The 14,143-nt window shown below is 48.9% G+C and overlaps 1 protein-coding gene and 1 non-coding gene across 2 annotated transcripts in view; one reads left to right on the top strand and one right to left on the bottom strand.

The window, feature by feature from the left end:
• The window catches only part of Sema5a (semaphorin 5A), a 455,270-nt gene extending 454,032 nt beyond the window's left edge, over window positions 1–1,238 (bottom strand). The window contains exon 1 of the mRNA XM_003466703.5: window positions 840–1,238. The gene's annotated coding sequence lies outside the window, so the exon portion shown is untranslated. The remainder of the gene's footprint in view (window positions 1–839) is intronic.
• Window positions 1,239–3,599: 2,361 nt separating this feature from the next.
• On the top strand, window positions 3,600–3,669 carry LOC111755895 (small nucleolar RNA SNORD123). Its single transcript, XR_002790432.1, has one exon. It is a non-coding gene; the product is annotated as a small nucleolar RNA SNORD123 (small nucleolar RNA).
• The last annotated feature ends 10,474 nt before the right edge of the window (window positions 3,670–14,143 follow it).

Here is a 14,143-nt window from a genome sequence, read left to right on the forward strand (position 1 = left end):
TCCGGCAGCCGCCGCAGCCAGGTACAAAGCGACCCCTGCGCCGGGGAGATGGGCGCGCTTCCCGCCAAAGCCCGCGCACTGGGATTCTGTCCACGCTGGGCCCCGCACGGCGCGCCGCTGGGGCAGGAGCCACCCCGGGGATCGCTCGCTGCTGGACCACAGTGTCCCACGGATTTTGGAGAGAACACGTTCCGCGGAGCCTGGATCTTCCCCCGATCCCAAAATCCTAACTAGAGCAGGGGATGTGAGATACGCGGAGCGGTCCGGAGGCGCCAGCGGAAAGGGGGCTCCCTCGGCCGAGGCCACCGGCAGGCGCCTCGCGGGTCCCACATCCCCGCCTAGGTCTCTCTTACTGACCCGAGCGCTCGGCGGAGTTGCGCCCAAGTCCCGGCGCCTCCCGATTTATCGCTGCAAGGCCCTGTGACGAGGGCAGGCAGACCTACCCAAGCCAGCTCCGATGCGGGACTGCGCCGCCCGGCCGCGGGTCTCCAGCGCCCGGGTCCCCCGAAGCGAGCCGGCCCCGCGCCGACCCCCAGCGCACCGCCCGGCGCGTCGGGCAGGGTCCGGTGTCTCCCGCGCCCGGCAGGTCGGGCTCTCGCTCTCTATTCTGCACGCTCACCCCTCAGCGAAAGCTAGAGCGCAAACTTCCAGCTCAACTGCGGGAGCCCCCGCACTGACGGGGGTCCTAATTGGTGCGCACAGCCACCAGGCTGTCCCTGCTCAGGTGCGCACGGCATGGCGACCTCCCCGACAGCGACGCCACCCCCCCAGCCGCTGCCGGCCGCCACAGGCGCGCGTCTCCCGCCACGGCCACGCGGGGACGGGCACAGCTCGCTCACCAGGTGCGGGGCGCGCTCCTCGTGTCAGGCATCCAGCGCGCAGCGGCCTGGAGGATCCCCTTTAGCGCCTCTCTAGGGATGTCGAGGCAGCGACCACCACTTCTCCCCGCAGCTTCCTGGGGCAGCTTCCCCCGCTCGCCGCGCGCCGAGCTGGGGACCTGCTCGAGTCCCCGCACGCACGTAGGGTGGACAGTTTCCCACCTAGCAAGAGTGACGGACGAGGTGGCAAAGTTGGGCGCCCCGGCCAGATCTGTGGGGGACACAGGCGAGCGCCCCACGCTGGAGCCAGGGAGGCTGCGGGGTCGAGGCCGCGGTCGGTCGACAGGGGCTGCAGAGCCCACGCGCGGCGAGAGGGCAACGCGAGCGGGAGCAGTGAGAAAGGCAGCCGCCGGTGGCGCAGCCTTCCCGGCGAGTGCAGCTCGCGGGGCTCTGGGCGGGGAACGGGGGCGGAGAACGCGGGGCCGCATCGCCACGCCCCCGCTACGCCACGCCTCCTCCACTCGGGCGGGGTGAAACCAGAGCACCCGCCCAGTGCCGCCCCTCCTCCTCCCCTCCCCCGGCCCCGCCCCCTCTCGAGATGGGCCTCCGGCCCCGGGACCCCCGGGACCCTGCACCCCCCCCCCCACCGCGAGCCCAGTACTGGACTCCTGAGGGCAGCCTCTCCCGAGCGTCCACTTTCTGGGGCCCCCTTCTCGGCCGGCGGGGACTCCTGGGCTCCCCCGCCCGCTGTCCCGCGCTCTACGTGGCTGCTGGGGGGGCGGGAGGGGTGCGCTATAAAGGGCCGAGGCGGCGCGGGCCCAGACCCGAGACGTGGCGCGTCTGCCCAGCCAGCCAGGCTCCAGGTACGTGCGCGACCCCTGTCGCGCGCCGGGGAGGGCAGAAGTGGGGGGCGGCCGGGCCTGGGCCCCAGAGTTGGCCTGTCCTGGGGCGTCCTCCTGCGAGCCAGCAGCAGAGAAGCGATTCGGGAGTGGGGCTCAAGCCAGCTGGGCCAACTTAAGGGGCATTAAATGGGGGAGGGACGAGAACAAATCTGCGAGCGAGGCCCCCGAGGGGCCGTGCTGAGCTCAGCAGAGGACCCAGTAGGGACAGAAGGGAGCCGGCCACTTCTCGGGCAGATAATCCTTGCTGCGCAGTTGCAGGATCCTCAGGTCTTAAGGTTAGGGGGAAAAGTTTGTAACTGGAAAGCAACTTAGTTCCGGGGACTCCCGCGCTGTGATGCTTCCAGGCAGGGCTTGGGGGAGGGGGGTCCCCTCTTCCTGGCTTACAGTTGGAAGCAGGACCATGGGGCTTGGTGAAGTTAGAGTCAGACGTGCGTGCAGCCTGGTTCCGCGGAGGCCCCGCATGGCCATGAATGACCCCTCTCTTCGGATGGGTGGGGGAGCTTCTCTTTGCTTTTCTTCTCCCCTCCCCTCCAGCCTCAGGGAGTGGCTTTAAAATCCCCATACAAAAGGAAATGAAAAGCCGGTGCCCACATCCACCCACCCTCACCCCAGGGTCCAAGCAGTCCAGCTGGGGAGTGTCCTGCCCTCACGGGAAAACTGACCTCAGTTGTCTTCATTTTCTGTAGTTGTTTAAATAAAAGAATTAAGTGAAACCATTCTCAGGGCTTCCATGGAAAACCTTTCCATCTCAGACCCTCTTGTCTCCTCTCGGGGCACTGGAGGCCTCCCCGCCATCGATTTCCCTTTAAGACTTCGGGACCTGTTGGTGGCCCTGGCCTCTTAGGGACACTTCCTCCCTGAGTGGTGGGACAGCCTGCTTGCAGCTTGGCCTGAGGCCCAGCTATGGCTTCTGGACTTGGGTGAAAGCTAAAGTCTTCACCCTCCTGTCCTTGGGTGGCTGGGAGCTCCAGCTCCCTCCGAACTCCCCCTGCCTTCTCTTGCCACGTAGGACAGAGGCCTGGAACTCCCGGAAGAGGAGGCTGGCCGAGGTCTTGGCCTGCTCAGGGTGACCTGCCTTGGGATTGAGCACCAAGGTCCTTAAATAGACCCGTGCAGACCCTGCAGAGGGACAGAAGACACAGCGAGAACACAGATATACTTAGCTAATCCCAGCCTTTCCTCTGAGCTAGCCTAGTAAAACACGGTTAATACTTTTTAAAATATATATATATTTTTTAAACTCCTTGGCATGTAGAGTTAAGCATTAAAAGTAAAATGTCTATGCACCATAATACAGAAGGGTTGATAACATTTAAGTGTAGAAACTAATCTTGCTTGCATCTGGGAAGGAGGAGTTCAGTTTTGCTGTGTGCAGGCTCCACTGAATCGTCACCACTAAGTGTATTTTAGCGATGATGAATTATAAATAAATAGCTAATAAGCAAGGAAGGAAGCCAAATTAGAATTGCAAGTGCGCTGTAAAGGGAAATGGACCCCATGCTGAGGGTGCGAGGGGCCTTTAACCTGTGAGTTTTCGAAGTTTTCTGAGCTAGAGTCTGGGAGTTTCAACTCCTTTAGCAGGGATGCCAGCTGGAACGTGAACACTGATGGAAAAGGAAGGTGACAGATGTGAAGTCCCTCAGACCAGGCACCTATAGGTCCTCTAGACCTAAAGTTGAAGTACCCACAGGTATTCCCTTTTCTCCTTTGGAAACGCCTTCCTCGCTAAACCCTCATCCCATTGCAGAGTTAAAGGTGACCCTTTTTATACCAAGTTGTACTTTAGTTCTCTGCAAAAGTAGAACCTTGCTGTCCTTACTGGCTTCAGGGGAGCCACACACAGAGCATGCAGGAGAATGAGGGAGCCAGTGAAATGCGGGGTGAAAATGATGAATTCTGGGGCACTGATTCATGTGACTTGAAAAACGCCATCCATTTCCTGATTCACCTCCATTTCTGCTCAGAGGTAGGAAGCATCATTCAGGTCTCCGAACTCATGGCCACTGTGCCTTGTCTTTGCCTCCTCCCTAGAGCCTGCTTCTTGGCCCCACGGCTCAGCAGCTTTCCTGATGGAGCAGCAGAGAGGGCACCTAGAAGAGAGGAGATGCCACTGTGGACTGCAGGTGGCCTTCCAGGAGGCCTTGACATGACACGGTGGGCTCTAAGATGTGATAAGACTGTGTTAAAATCCTGGAAACCCTCAGCCTCTTGACATTTACACCTACCTTTCCGTCAATTTCCCTTCAAATGAGCTAGACAAGCACTGCAGTCACCACCCTTGAGCATCTCTTTTTGTCCCCTGGTTTCTTTCTTTTAAATTCATGACATTTAAAAGAAGTGAAGAAAAGGGCTAGATTGTCTGAACGATCTTACTAAGTTGTTTTTTCCTTACCGTGATTAAACACTGATATAAAGTAAAGTCAGGTGCTTCGGTGGGAATATCCCAAACAAGTATATTGTTCATACACTTCAAATTATTGGGCAGCCTCATGGCTGTGGCTATGGGTGACCCCTGATAGTCCCCAGATGAAGAATCCTGAAGTGGAGGAGGTTTCAAAGAACTGTCAACTCCAGTGCTGATATTTAGAACTGGGGTCTTTGACTCCAAGGGGTGTACCCTCTTTAACAAAAAGCCCACATTTCATTGACCAGGTTAGTTTTCTTTTTTCTTTTTCTTTTTTATGTTAAGATAAAACCAAAGAAAATAAAACAATAAAACCAATCAAAATAAACTAGCATAAGTAATACAGGACTTAAAATGTTACAAAATCAACAATAGTTACCATAATGCCTTTTGTTGTCTTCAAAATAGTTGCAGAGCAGAATGGAATAGAAATAATAAAACCAAAACAATGAATGCAAATAGCTGTTCATGCCATCAGATTTAACATAAACAAAACAAAAGATAATAAAACCCAACCCAACAAAACAGTGAAACTGATGTGGTTTCCAGGAGGGAATCACTGCCTGGTGGGCCCTGGTCCTCTAGCTCAGGTCTGCAATGGCCCTGACTCCTGGACAGAGGCTTAGGTCTGGCATTCCCCAGTCCAGCAGTGGCACTGGTTTCCAGGTGGGATCACCTCCTGGTGAGGCCTGCTTCTCTTCCCCCCCATAATCCTTGAATGACCAGTTTAGTTTTATTTTTAAAAGAGCAACTCCGAGACTTTTTGGAAAGAGATGGAATATAGAGCATGATACAAGACGCAGCTGTGTGGGAGTGGCCAGACCATGTGTCCTGCCAGGCAGCAAGATGACCAGCCTCTCCCGTCCCAGAGGAGCTCTTCGAACCTTTGAGCTCTCTGGAATCCATCCCACAAGTGAGACACACACACACACCCCACTTTTTGGCCACCTTCCAGGGAGCAACCTGGGGAAACCCAAGGTGCCTAGCAGTACAGAGCTGCAGGATTTAACAAGCAGACAGAAGTGAGTGTCATCTCTGACGGTTATTTTTTAAAGATTTTGGTGACTTCAGAATCCCAGGAAGGGCTTTCTAAAACTGTATTTTACGTCTGCCATATAGCCAGAAAACCATGATATTTTAGAACTTTGCGGGGTTGGATCTTACCTTTTTGGTTAGATTTCTAGATAGGTTCTCTTTCGACCCAGTCTCCTAAAGACATAATTGGTGCACTAGAACAGCCCAAATTGTGTGTATGAGAGAAGAAAGAAAATGCTAAGTTTGTAAGATTCTTGGAATCTCTACGGGAGATGCAGATGGCTTGTGGCACGAAGACGAAGCATCCATATGGTTTCCTGACTTATTTTCTGACATTGAGACATGTATGTATCTTGAATGTGTATAAGCAAAGATGGCTGTACTTTTTAAAACAATGTATTTATTAGTGAATGTCCTCTGCATTGCTCTGTCTTCCAGAATAGAGCTCTGTGGGGAAACAGATGTGTTTGGAAATACAGTTTCAAAAATAATGTTCATCCCGCGTAGATCCAGAGGCACAAATTGCTGTGCCTTTCTTTAGTTCATCATTTACTGGGGAGTTTCACACATAATGTCCTTGAATGCAATGCAAAATGTCTCTGAAAATTAAACCAATAGGCAGATGTCTCAGAAGCACAGCAAGAGGAGGAAGGGCCACCAGGGGTTCCATGGCCCCTGTGTCAAATCCTACTCTGGACCTTCTTTTCCGTTTCCATTCTTACTGCCTTAATCCAGCATGTCAGATTCTCTCACCCAAAATATCAGCGCCTCCCCTTTCAGGTCTCGCTGTCACCAGAGATTTTTACCCAAGCAGCACCATCTCCCCATCGCATGCACACAAAACACCTTTAATACAGGGACCTAATCTTATCTTAATTGTAAACTACCTGGCTTTAAAAAAAATTCTCTGGCAGCTAGATGAAGCCATGGAATTTAATTATGACCAGTAAGATGCAAGTTGAGAGCTGATGAAGGGCTTCAACTAATAAAGCAGAGGGGGCAGAAAACCCTCTTCTACCCTGCATCCTGACAGTAAGGTAACCGAGGCTATAAGCCCTGGGCCAAGGATGATTGTCCAGAAAGGGCCTAAGTCCCCAGTGCCTTTAGGAGCTGCCAGCCCAGCCCTGCACACCTAGCCACCAACTTCATGAGGAAGAAATCCCTTCCACTATACTTGATGTCATTATTTCTGCTCTGTTTTTGTTAAGAGGATGCAACTCCTCCTCCTGACAGAGGGTGTTAAGCCTGATTATATTTCCCATCGCTAGTGCAAAATACTTGATGCTCACCAGTTAAAAAGGCTTAACCTGGCTCGTGGTTGGGGGTGGTGGTGTTGAAACCATGATCAGCTGGCTCTGAGGCAGAAGCAGCACAATGGAAGGGCTTGGTGGAGGAAAAGCTCCTGTCCTCCTGACAGCCAGGAACTAGAGAAAGAAGGGAAGAGTCAGGGCAGGAGATACAACCTCTAAAGTTGTTGCCAGACCTAGACAGCCTTACCCTCCCCACCTTCCTACTCGATTTTCCAGTCTACAGCCAAGCAAGCTGCATGCCAAGTACACAGCTGTATGCAAGGAACGGAATACAGAGCAACAGAGGGGCAATCTGGGCCCTCCGCAGAGCCGAGGTCTACTGGTGAAGGTGGGTATTGAGTGTGGATCCCACACCTGTGTAATCATCAGGTCTGTTGTGTTCAGTGACACACAGACACGGTGGAGAGGGCTGGCTAGGTCCAGGGAATCAAGAGAGACATCTCTGGAAAACTAGTGTATGAGCTAACATTTGAAGGATGAGGAGAGAAAGTTAGGGAACTGGGCAGAGGGTGGGTTCCAGAAAAGAGAGAAAGCACTGATTAACTTTGAACACACTTGTAACAGTAATTGCAAAAGAATACAACAGATGCTAAGTTCATTACATGCTGATATTTAAAAAAATCTTAAACTTAGAACGTATAAACAACAGAAAAATTTTTTTACAGTTTCAGAGGTTGGGAAGTCCTAGGTCAGTGATGCCGAACCTTTTAGGGCTTTCGGTGATTAGGAACAGTCGGCTGTAGCAACTAAGCCTTACGTTCACCACCACTGCGCTATGTCAAGGCACCAGCAGGTTTGATGTCTGCTAAGGGCCTGGCCTCTCTTCCAGAATGGTGCCTTGTTACTGTGTGAAGAAGAATGGAAGGCAGGAGGGCCCAGTGAGTTCTCTCTGGCACTTTTACAAGGTCGCTCATGACACCCATGAGGACAGAGTTCTTGCAGTTCTTGATCAATGCCCAAAGGCCCCACCCGTTAGCACCGATCTCTTGAAGAGTAAGCTTCCACATAAATTTTGGAGAGGACACAGACTTTCAAACCATACCACTCTGTCCCTGCCCCACCCAAAGTTCATGCCCTTTCCATCCACACTACACATTCATCCCAGTGGCCCCCAAAGTCTAAACTTATGGCAACATTGACTTTAAAGTCTAAGTCTGAATTCTCATCTCTGTTTATCAACATCAGATATGGACAAGACTCAAAGCAGGGTTCATCCTTAGGCAAACTTCCCCATCAGCTATGAGCTATCAAAGGATTTATGAGCTTCCCAAATACAATGATAGCATAAACACAGGGCAAAAATTCCCAATCCCAAAAGGACAAATAGGCAGGAAGAAATGGAGACCAGGTCTCAAGCATGTCCACACCTGAAAAAAGCCAACAATATGAATTCTTCAGGACTGAGGATTATCTTCCACTCTACCTCTCACCCTCCGTACACGGTGGAGCTGGGACGAGGTCCCTGAAGCTCCAGGCTGCCCAGCCCTGTACTTAAGCTGGGCTCCGCCCACCTAGCTCTGTCTACAGGTGGCAATGCAATGCCTGCAGCTCTTTGAAGCTGCACTCCAGTGCCCTAGTAGTCTGGGCCCAGGGGCAGCTCCACCCCACAGCTCCACTGGGAAACACCCTGGAGAGTTTGCAGCAGGCCTTCCTCTAGGGCAGTACCCTGGCTGGGCCCTGGGGCTCTCAGAAGCACCCCTTGAAGTCTAAGTGGAAGCAGCCATGCCTCCACAGTTTGCACTTGGTGCATATGCTCAATTGGCACCACAGAGATTCCCCAGGATTTATCACTTGTCTTATCCGAATGGTGGCCGAAGACAGCTGCAGCTGGTCCAGCACCGCTGGGGGTCAGAAGAGCTCTGTGTGGGAATGAAGGCAGCAGAGACTTGAAGCAGCATACACAGCAGACTCTGAGGTCCCACGCATGACCTTTTCCTTGAAATCTTCTACCCTCAAGGCCCTAGAGCATTGGTTCTCTGATAATCAACTTCAGAAGTCTCTGAAATGCTCCTGGAGTCTAAGCAGGGTTGATTATTCTACTTATCAAATACTCACTGGGCCAAACCTTTGGTACCTTCTGTAGAACACACAGAAGTCTTTTTTATTCTTTACAACATGGATAAACCAAGATCATTTTAAATCTTTAAATTCTGCTTCTCTTTTGATTATAAATTTCATCTTTAATTATTTCTCTCTTCTTCCACTTACTATCAGCAGCCAAGAAAAGCCATCAGGACCCTGGACCCTTTGCTTGTATTCTTTTGCCAAATACCTAGTTCCTTGCAAGACAGGAGGATAGGATGTGACCTTTGAGTAAGTGGGCAAGACCTGTCAATAATGGAGGTCCAGGAAACATACCCTGTATGTGGGACCAATCAGAGAACACTGTCTTCAGTTCTTCTCATAAGAACTCAAGATTGACAGGATGGCCTAGACCTAGAGGTCACAAAGATGGCGACCGGTGAGCTCCTGGCCACTGTGCTGTCTTTTCACAGTGCACCCCGGTCCTCCAGCATTTGTTTTCCTCTTCTAGTTGGCCTGCGTGTGCTCTGCAGAGCTTGTATCTTTTCCTACCTTTAGTAAATGTAAAACTTCACTGCCTTTTGCACTTGTTTTGTCCAATTCTTTGCTCAGGACAGGAAGAACCTAGAAAGAATCTCTAAAATGAGTCCCCTTGAATCCCAGAACTTGGTAACACTTGTCCTTAAATTCTGCCTTCCATGAGGTTGCACGACATGGACACAACTCAGCCAAGTTACTTGTTACTTGGTAACTAATTCCCAGTATCTTTTCCTCATGTCTGTGTTAGTCTTCACTAGAATGACCCTTATTGTCCATATTTCTGCAAAGATTCTGATCCATTGAAAGCACAACAAATAAGGCTTCCATGGTGCAGCTAAAGCAACACTGATAGAGAAATTTAGTCTTCAGTATTTATATTAGTAAAGAACTAAAATAATAAGCTAAATGCTCAACTCGGAGGTAGAGCAAAGGGAAGTGGGGTGTGAGTAGTGAGGCCCACATATTACCGCAGTAGATCAGATGCTGTCTGAGTCACTGCCTGTCACTGAAACATAACATCCACAGCTTAAAGAAGGAGAGGTTAATTTTGACTCATATTCCAGTTCGTAGCCAGGCAGGATGGCAAGACAGGGGCGTGGTGGAGGTGAGCTGCTCAGGGTAAGGCTGACAAGAAGCAGAAAAAGAAGGGAAACGTCAGGGAGGTAAACAAAGGTTTCCAGACTATGCCTTTTGTGACCCCTCTTCTGACTGGATCCCCTTTCCTAAGAGCAGGCTGTCTAGGACCTGGTCACCTTCTAAACAGCCCATGTCTGACTGCCTGAGGCTGTAGGGAGACATCTAGATAAAACCTTGACGATTACAACACAAAAAATCAACATTACAAAGACTTAAAAAAGAGTAACAGAACAGAAGAAGATGAGGCAATGTCTACAACATCCTAGAAAAAAATCACTTTAAAAAACTAAAGCAATGATGAAAACCCAAATATATATATAAACCATTAAAAAAACTAATCATGAAATACCAGGTAAAATACATGAACAGGAATGGGTGGTTTTGTTACAAATACTCTCTTCATGGTACAGTAAATCCTTACCTTATGAAAAGTATTTCAATAAACAGAACAATCTAAGGCCAGACTAAAAACTACAAAAATATTTTATCATTAGGAAATATGCTAACAATCAACAGATTAAAGAAGAAAATGCACTATTATTTCAGTACCTACAAAATATGCTTTGTGAAAACTAAAAATCTACTTTTTTAAAATCCGTGTGGCTGACCAGTTAATGGAAGGGAATTTACCTATATTGATAGACTACCTACCAAAAAATCAAAAACATGACATTTAGCATAAATTCTTGGCAGCATTCAAAAGCAAAACAAATGTCTTTGTTATGCAGACTTTGCTTCAACACTAAGAAATAGATCAAAAAGACAGACACAAGCTTAAAGTAAATAATACAACTGTCTGTGTTAAAAACACTGAGGAAAACACATAGACCAACAAAGTTATAATAAAGGAAAAGTTCTGCAAGTCTCAAAAGACTTTCATGATAAATTTATAAAACTAAATAAAATCCTAAATGTGACCTTAACAAATTGCTACCATCTCACGCTCATGCATCGAATGCTTCCATAAATGATATCAAATGCCCCCAAATTCATACTTTCACGTAATGCAGATATAGTCAAAACCTCAGCCACCCTTTAAAGAAGACCCTGAATTGTATTAAGAGCAAAACTCTACAAATGCTTAAGGAAATTGCTAAGCGAAGTTGGTGTTGTAGGTCACATAGGCATTGCTCATAAAGCTAAGACACTGAGATATTGGGCCAGGGATGGACAAAAAGAACAGTGTAAGGGAAAGTCCGTGAACAAACCCACATTGACAAGAAATAAAGGTGGCATGTGGCTCACTGGAGAGAGGAGAGCTCAGGACAATTGGTTGTCTAAATGTGCAAACACTGAATTAGATACCTCCCTCACGCCACTCATAGAAGGAACTTCAAAGTAGATTTAAGCAAAAGTAAGAAACAAAACATTAAAACACTTAGGAAAACATGTAAGGACCTATCTAAATGACCTCTGGGTAAGAAGCAGTTCTTAAGATACAAAGAACAGCCATAAAGAAAAAAAATCAATACAGCAAACCACATTAAAATTTAGAACATCCATATAGCAATATATAACTTAAAAGCCAGCCGTGGCCCAGGGGAATTTTCAGTGCATACAAATAACAGAAGATGGTAGGCAGAATACATTCTCAGACTCCTACCAATCCACTGGAAAGGAAAAAACACTAGAAAAAATGTGCAAATGTAACAGGGAGCTCAGTAACCAGTAAGTGTAAATATCACACAGCCTCCCTAGTGATCGTGGAAATCCAAGTGGAACAAGGACAAGCCATTTCTTATCAGTCAGATTGCCAATAATGTAAAAATCTGACAATTTCAACTGTTTCCTAAATACGAGAAAGGGGATTTTGGATAATTTTAAGGGATGTTGTGGCTCCAAGTAAACGCACTGTCACTTGGGAAGGCATTTTGGCTACTTTACAATGCCAAAACTGTATGCTTGGTATAGTCCAGCTGGCAAGGTTGCAGAGGTTGGTTTACCAAAATACTACCACTTTATACAAAGTCCTGAAACCAAAATATACTATCCGTATAGTCTATGGATACGCACAGTGCTAAAGTAGCATGAAAATGACAAACACTAAGATCAGGGTTTTAATGGCTGGGGAGGGAGAGGAGGCAGACTGTGTCTCATCCAGAGCCATCGACTTTACCTGTGATGCTGCTTTTTCATTAAAATAAAGAGTCAGATACAAAGCAAATGTTAAAAATATTAAGATCAAACAACGGGTTTGATGGGCATTCATTAGATTATTATCATTTTCTGTATGCTCAAAAAATTTCATAATTTAATAAAGAAGACTAATGGGAAATACGTGCATGCAGACAGTCGACAAAGGAAGCTCGTTGGAGCGGTTTTGTTCTGACAGAAACAGAGGGGCTGGTAGCATCCACAGGGCAGAGCGCACAGGGCCGTTTGTTAAAGTGGGTCATTCGAAGCGTGTAGGAGGAACACCTCCGTGGATAGGGTGACATCAACACCATAGTGGAGGAACAGGAGAATCCCAGGAACAAAAGCTTTGGGGAGAGAAGAAGCAGTGGGGTTGGTGTTTTGCACAGAACCAGCACTGTGTGCGGCTATCACAGGAGCAAGGAGCAAGGGGGGACCAAAAGCAGGCGGGACAAGAATGAGGTGTGAGGCCAGGTTTCCCCAAGGAACAAGGAGTGGAGCGGATGGAGGAGAGACTGAGGGGAGAGTCTTCATTTTGGAAATCAGGAAGATAAACAGTGCAAAGCTGCATGAGAAAGTTCACGCTGTGTCGATGACCAGCAAAGCTCAAGGTCATCATCCCAGGTGACCGCTCCATGCTCTCGTGTTTGTGTTTCCTCAGCATCATTGACAGCTCCTGCACAGCCTGGTAGAGCCCAGCCGGGAAATGATTTCCTCAGTCACCAGAAGATGGGACGGAAAAGTCACGGTGTATCCTGGGAAGAGACCCATTACACACTCTTGCAGCATGAGCTGACCTGGAGGACACAGGCACAAAGCTGACAATGCTGTGGATGGACTGGAAGACAGACAGGGGCTAGGAATCACTGCAGCACGAGCCCAGTGGGTCAGGGCATCTGTGACTCTGAGCTGCAGGGTGTGAGGGTTAGTGGTGCTGATGTGCCTCAGAGGAATCTTCAGCCAGGGAGCTGTGTGAAAAAGATGTGTGACGGACAGCACAGTCAGTGTGCAGTTGTGAACATGTGGTTCAGAGCAGAGACGTTGGTGAAGTGAATCATAAACTAAGGACCAGAAGAACCCAGAAGCACCCGACTTCCAGCTCCATACTTGTCCTGCTGAACCAAACTGCTCATGCAAGTTTCAACAAGGTAAACTTTAACAACCAGACAATGGGAGTTAGTGTTTCTCTCCAGGCCCTCCTCCGGGCAGACGGTGATAACCCTTAGCCTGCATGACGAATCAGAAATATCTGGGGAGTTTTCTTCAGCAAACACAAGCCAAGGCTGACGTGATTATACCTGGTGAATCAGAGAAAAGCCCTCGAGCTGGGTCTGATACACAAGGTTGTTAGGAACCGCCAGCCTCACATTGCTCTCAGTGCCAAATCTCACCTATCCTTCAACGATGAATTTTCTTGTTAAGCCCAAGAGACATCTTTCAGTTCTGAATCTTATGTAAATACAAAGAATTAAAAAAAAAAACTGCATCTCACGAAGTCACAAAGTTGCCCAGGTTGCACAGCAACTTATATCTTCCTGCCTCAGCTTCCCAGATTACTGGGGTTACAGACATGGAGCACCATTTTCTTTTAGTTTAAGATGATTCTTAATATTTGTTTATCTCACTTAAAGATTGTCTAGATTAGCAAATGTTATCAGTTTATTTCTGTAAAGTCTTTTATCAGTAATATCCTCTGCAAAAGTCCATTGCCAAATTTATTCTAGGGACTATCAACATTAGGGGGTCTCTCTCTGTCTCTCTCTCTTCAGGTGTGTGTGTGTGTATGTGACGGACAAACAGACCACACACACATCCCTACTCTGCTAGAATCAGCTCCCCCATCCTCCTGTGTGGCCTGAAGGAACCCTCTGTGGGCTGTGTCTGAAGATAGATGCCCCACCAAGCACTCTCCAGGCCCTCCCACCGGAGTTTACCCCTTCTCGATTTCCCAGTTCAGCCAGCACAGGAAGACCTGTCCCCTGCCCCCATGCCATGTAGGAGCTACAGAGTATTTATTTCACCCTCACAGCCCCAGCACTGCTGCTGTCCCACCTTCCCCTGAGAACTCCTTCAAGGTCTCGGGGTAGAGAGGAAAAACTGTCTTCTGTCCTTGTTCCTAGAAGATCCCGCCACTGGTTCCAGCTTCATCCATGGTGAACACAGCATCCAGACTGTCTTCTCCCTCAATCCCGGGAGCCCCTGAGCACCTGGGGAGAATGCCAGTGCCATGCTCAAAGTTACAAGGACAGGAGTCCTGGTGTGACCCCCAGTGGTGGACCCTGAAATGGATCCTTTGTGGATTGACAGCTGATAGGGATAGAGTTTTTCTTGCCCTCCGGCTTT

This window comes from Cavia porcellus, unplaced genomic scaffold, assembly GCF_034190915.1.
Source record: "Cavia porcellus strain 051 isolate PalLab524CR breed Dunkin Hartley unplaced genomic scaffold, mCavPor4.1 scaffold_11, whole genome shotgun sequence".
Lineage (NCBI taxonomy): Eukaryota > Metazoa > Chordata > Mammalia > Rodentia > Caviidae > Cavia > Cavia porcellus.